The following is a 6,017-nucleotide window of genomic DNA, read 5'->3' on the forward strand; positions in this document are numbered from 1 at the left end:
GCGCCCTAAGTTTTTATAGTAACTAATAGTAAACCCGTCAGGACCTGCGCTTTTGCCCACTGGTGTGGAAGAGATAACATCCTCTAATTTCTTTAACGTGAACAGTTGAACAATCATCTCTCTAGCAGACTCAGAGATTGTAGGCAAATTACACTTCAGGAGGTAGCTTTTGATGAATTCTTTTTTAGAGTCGTAAATTGCTTGGGAAGTTGATCCAGAGATATTATATAGTCTGAAGTAATAAGTGCGAAATGCGTATGTGATCTCTTGGGTCAAATGGCTCTTACTCCAACGAGCATCTTATAGAATGGATGAAAGATACAGCGCGTTGGGCTCTCAGCACTGCAAGATTTTCCCTGGTTTATTCCCCCATTGAATGTATTTATGTTTAAGGCCAATTTGGTTCTGTCACTAAGCAGTTTGTTGAGAGTGACCCTGCCCTCTGTCAGTTCAGTTAGCGTCTCTCTGGCTTAGGGGGATTTGTGCTTGGTTTCAAGATCTACCTGTGGGATGTTTAAGACATCACCTGGCTGAAAGTCATGGAAAATGGTTGTATAGATTGGTAGCAATTGGTTGTATAGATGTTGTAATGATGGAGGTTTCTAAGAGTTTGGAGTTAACATTGACAATCATATTTATAGATCTATATTTAGTGCGGTAGGACTTTGCTTTGTTTTTTTTTATTTTACCAAGACATGGATCTAAACTTCAGGACTTAGATGCCAGCAGTGCCAGCCTCAATCTAGGTGAGAAATAAAGGTGGTAAACGAGGGATGTCTAGGGGTGTTTTTATTTAGCTTAAAATATATTTTTAATCGGTGTGTGTTTTATTTACATTTTTTTACTTGGTGCACTACATGTGTCAGCAGGCTCTGGGTTCTATATGTTCTAGACTATCTATATGTTTTAAGCTTATTTTTTTCCTTTTTCGTACCACGCAGTGAATGGTAAAATTGCAATTATTTTGAGCTTAAGTAAACAAATATGTGTCAAAGTTGCCATTCCAATAATGTTTGTGGAAATTAACATTTATTAAGATACCCTCAAAGTTAAACTGTCATTTTTAGATTGTGTTTCCCTTTGTCTAGTAATATTCATGTATATGACGCTGAATGTGAATCCATGTATTTAATGTTGGGATTACTCTAACAAATAAATTTCCTGTAGTAATATCATACTTACCAACCTTTTTAAAGTTCTTTCCGGGAGATCTGAGGCAGAGGGGCGTGGTTGGAGGGCGGGAGGGACGGGGAACGGAGAATCGCGTCATTTTGTCCCGCCCACGACAAAATGCCGTTTTTGTCGTGGGGGGCGATGCCAAAATGATGCGATTCACCGCCGATCGTGCCATTTTGACAGCAAGAGGCCGTTTGCGGGATATTTGTCTGCTCTCCCGGGAGTCCGGGAGATCTACCCGAATTTCAGGAGTCTCCCGGACATTCCGGGAGAGTTGGCAAGTATGAGTAATATAGTGCTACATCAGAAAGCCAGTAACATAGACAGTTTCAACCAACCTTTACAATGGAGCAGAGTGGTGCAACGGAAGCACGCTGGGTCCATAACCCAGAGGTTGATGGATGGAAACTATCCCCTGCTATATTTCTTTTCTCTTCTCCAAAATGTTATTATTTATTGTTATAAATCCAGATTTACTATATCTTACATACAAGCTAAGCATTACACATACTTTACAGCCTGATAGAATTGATGAAGTGAAGCCAATTAAATTGCTTTAAATCAATCGTTCCCAGTTGATTGTGATCATTTGAGGAATTCGTTTGTAGGTGAGTCAAAATTGTCTATCTTTAGAAATATATTGTTCTATATTTATATTGGTTTTAATAAAAAACTAAGTACAAGCGTGTTGCATGTACAGTCATATTTTGAAATAAAATTAAGTCCAATTGTAAAGCGCTAAGGAATCTGCTGGCGCTATATAAATAAATGTTGATGATGAAATTCTCAAGCTGCAAGTTTTGCTATGTGAAGACTGCAGTTGTACATAAATAGTAGCAGTAGATAGCAAGTTCCCTGGTGGTCTAGTGGTTAGGATTCGGCGCTCTCACCGCCGCGGCCCGGGTTCGATTCCCGGTCAGGGAAACTTGTGTTTTGTTTTTTACAGTTAGATGTTTTATTAATCATCAGCATCATTACAAGTATTTATTTATATATAGCCAGCAAATTCCGTAACGCTTTACATTTGTGGACAATCACAGTAATAAACTGGGTAAAATAGGCAATGAGGTGATAAGGCCCTGCTCTCAAACTTAAAATCTATAATTAAAGTATTAAAGTGAATATTTTTCATACTAATTGTTGGTCAACTATTACTTTTCGTTTTCGCTGCCTGCCCGTACACTGGTGAATTATTGTCACTATTTCTCAGAGTATCATAATAAGTCACACACAATAAGTTATCATAAGCCACTTTGACGGAGTTCACCCACTTACTCAAAATTCTGATCTAGCAGGGGCAAACGCAGGATTTGTAGAGGGGGTTTCCACACAACGCCGCCAGTGGACGTGACCAGCATGCATGGGGCGTGGTTATAATTTTAGACAGTGCTTGGCTGCTCTCCAACTCTTCCTATCCCTATAATATAAATGGGCAATGCTGCGTGTACTACTGTTAGGTGCACGCAGCTCTCCCTTTTCAAGCAGAGCCGTGTGAAATGGGGGCAGGGTCCAGCCACCTCAATTATACAGTGCCCCAGGCTTGGAAGGGGGTTTCCAGGCACTAGGAACCCCCCCCCCCTCGGTTTGCCTATGTCTAGGCTACCGAAATGGAACCAAGATTTGTCATTCATGATCTATAAGGGAGCAGTAAGAGGGTGATTCCTTAAAGTTAAACCATCTGATCTACAATGCTGTATATTCAGAGAATCTTTCTTGGCTAGGCATGGTGAATTCATCCATAAGCATATGGAGATCAGTCTGCCTAAATCACTCCTTTATTCTCCGAGGAAAAAGAAGATCTGCAATGTACTGGGATCACTGACTTTGTAGCATTATTCAAGTGTCTAAGTAACGACTTCTTATAATGGGAGATCAAAACATTTGGTAGATTAACAGCCAGAAATCTGGGCCTTCTAGTACTGTGCATCCCATAATTCCTGCGGCATAGTCTCAGACCTTACGCTAAAAGGGAATTATAACAGGGCAGGTCCACCAAATGTGTAGAGAGGACCCTGCACTTGAAACTGCACCTCTAGCAGGAAACCGAGACACCTGGATGCATTTTACATAGTTGAGACGGACACCTATACCAGCAAGAGAGAATCTTATACTTCGTCTCCACCATGGAGAGACTAGTGGAACTGGCCATAGCATATTAGACTATTTTAGTCCAATATTGGATGGAGTTCGATATTCCCATATCCTGATCCCAAGACTCGGCAAATCCCAGGAGAGAGGTGTAAAGATTAACAATGAGCATATTATAAATGCAAGAAATGGTGTGTTGGGATCTTGGGAGATGCAGTAAAGGTCCTCAAAGCTTAATAAGCTCCTGCTCGACCCCACCATAATGGCCTTAGTCTGTAAATAATGTCTAGATTGCATGTATAACCAAAATTCAGAGGGGGGAAGTCCCAATTTGTCTTGCAAAATAGAGAAGGCACATACACAAACATTTACCACTAGCTGACCACTCCTGACAACCTTGTCATCAAACCATGACCGAAAATGTGAAGTGTTAGAAGAAGGAATAGAAGCTCTGGTACAGTATTCATTTTAACAATATTTGTTCTCTCCAGCCAGGAAGGGCTCTGAGTTTACCAGTGTCTAAATTCTACATGGAACTTAGGGATGAAGGGGAGAAAATTTGCCCTATACAATTAGAGATATCCCTTGTTAATAATGCCCCATTATTTTGATGTGACTGGGATGCAAAGTGAAGGGGAAGGAGGAGTGTTGGATACCATTTAAAGTGTGCAGTGCAATTGAATGGTTCAGGGCCATAGATTTTGAATAATTTATTTTGAAATTAGATAACTCCCCACACTTCATAAACTCCAACATTAATTTAGACAGTGAGATCACAGTGTCTTCATCAGTTCTGGTCTATTAAATCTCCACCAGTGTACAATATGCAGTGCAGTTCCACATGCTGGCATCAGAGGTAAAGTGAAACTATGAGGCCTTGGTAGCAAACTTCTGGCAAGGATTGGCAGATCGAATCAAGGATGAGCTTGTTTCCAGGGAACTGCCTTCGGATCTTGACACGCTCATGTCACTATGTGTTAGAGTGGACTTGCGCTATCGAGATCGAACACAGGAACAATCTTAATCCAGACGTTATGTTCCACGGCTGGCACCTCACTTCCAGAATCCAGTGACACCCCCAGAGGAACCTATACAAATTGGACATTCTCATTTGTCCCCTGAGGAATGGGAGAGATTATTCAAGCAACGTCTCTGTCTTTATTGTGGTGATCCTGGTCATCGTCTCCATGCCTGTCCTAAGAGACCGGGAATCTCTTCATCCTAGACGGTCTCATCCTACCACGGCTTTTGTGGACTTCGGCTCCTCCAGAAACGTCATCTTGGCGGCTCTGGCTTCATGGCTCCAAATTCCTCTGCAATCATTGCCTCAGCTGCTCTCTCTTACGGCAGTAGATGGTAATCATGTCAGCAATGGTTCCATCTCCTACGTTACTTTACCTGTTAGACTGCCGGTAGGAGCTTTACACAGAGAGACGATCCATTAACCCGCTTATATTAGGATTGGCGTGGCTTCGGATGCATTCCCCTCAATTTGACTTTGGTCGTGCCCAGGTCACTTCCTGGGGTCCCGAGTGTCCTCTAAGATGTCTGACCTCGGTTTCTCCTCCAGCTGCTCAGCTTGTCTGCCTTCCATTACCGCAGACTTTACCTTTCGGGACGTGTTTAGTAAGATTGAAGCTGAGACCCTCCCTCCTCATCGTCCATGGGACTGCCCTATCGAGTTGATTCCTGGCAAACAAGTTCCTAATTGTTGGGTTTACTCACTTTCCCGACCAGAGACTCAAGCAATGTCTCAATACATTGCTGAGAGTCTACAACGTGGATTCATCAGAAAATCCTCCATTTTGATGATTCTGACCGTCTGACCCCTTTGAAACCTCAATATATCATCAACACCTCCAGTATTGTAGCACTTACCAGAGCTCCTCCTCCTCCTCCTGGCCAATCCTTTTTGGAAGCCCATTTAAGACTCAAAACTTTACGCTAGGCCCATTCTTTTCGCATTTCTGGTCATGTGGGAGTAAAAAAACTACTGCATTTCTATGCCGTCGGTTCTGGTGGCGCTGGGTATAATACCATCTGGGTTGTCATTGACAGGTTCTCTAAGATGGCTCACTTTGTACCGTTATGTGGTTTGTATTTTGCTAGTCAATTAGCTGTTTCCTTCATTAAGGAAATTGTTAGGATCCATGGATGTCTTAAGGAGATCATCTCCGATCGTGGAGTCCAGTTCACTTCTCGTTTTTGGAGAGCATTTTGTAAAAATCTAGTCATGGACTTAAAGTTTTCATCCAGGTATCACCCCCAAACTAACGGCCAGACAGAACAAATAAATCAGGACCTAGAGACCTTCCTTCAGTGCTATTCCTCCAAAAATCAGAACAACTGTGTCAGCTCCTTCTCTGGGCTGAATTTTCTCTTAACCATCACGTCCATTAGTCTACAGGATTTTCTCCCTTCTTTATTGTGTTTGGGACCCACTCTATTATTCCGGATCCTTTCATTTCCTCAGGTTCCTCAGTTCTGGCTGCTGATTCTCTTCTTCGAAAGTTTTAGCTTATTTAGTCCCGGACTAAAGCAAGATTGCTTAAAGCTACTCAACATCATAATACATTTGCTGATCGTCATCGGAGACCTATGCCAATTTTTTCTGTAGGGGACCATGAAGTAGGTAAAAGTGAATTAATAAATATGTAAATAAATATTTTTTAATAAATGCATATGTGTATATATTATACATATTTAAATAAATAAATCATTAATAAAAAATGAATAAATAATAAATATATATA

At 41.3% G+C, this 6,017-nt stretch overlaps 1 non-coding gene across 1 annotated transcript; it reads left to right on the plus strand.

The window, feature by feature from the left end:
* The first annotated feature begins 2,028 nt into the window (after positions 1-2,028).
* On the plus strand, positions 2,029-2,100 carry TRNAE-CUC (transfer RNA glutamic acid (anticodon CUC)). Its single transcript has one exon. It is a non-coding gene; the product is annotated as a tRNA-Glu (tRNA).
* The last annotated feature ends 3,917 nt before the right edge of the window (positions 2,101-6,017 follow it).

The sequence above is a fragment of the Mixophyes fleayi genome (assembly GCF_038048845.1).
Source record: "Mixophyes fleayi isolate aMixFle1 chromosome 4 unlocalized genomic scaffold, aMixFle1.hap1 SUPER_4_unloc_5, whole genome shotgun sequence".
NCBI lineage: Eukaryota > Metazoa > Chordata > Amphibia > Anura > Limnodynastidae > Mixophyes > Mixophyes fleayi.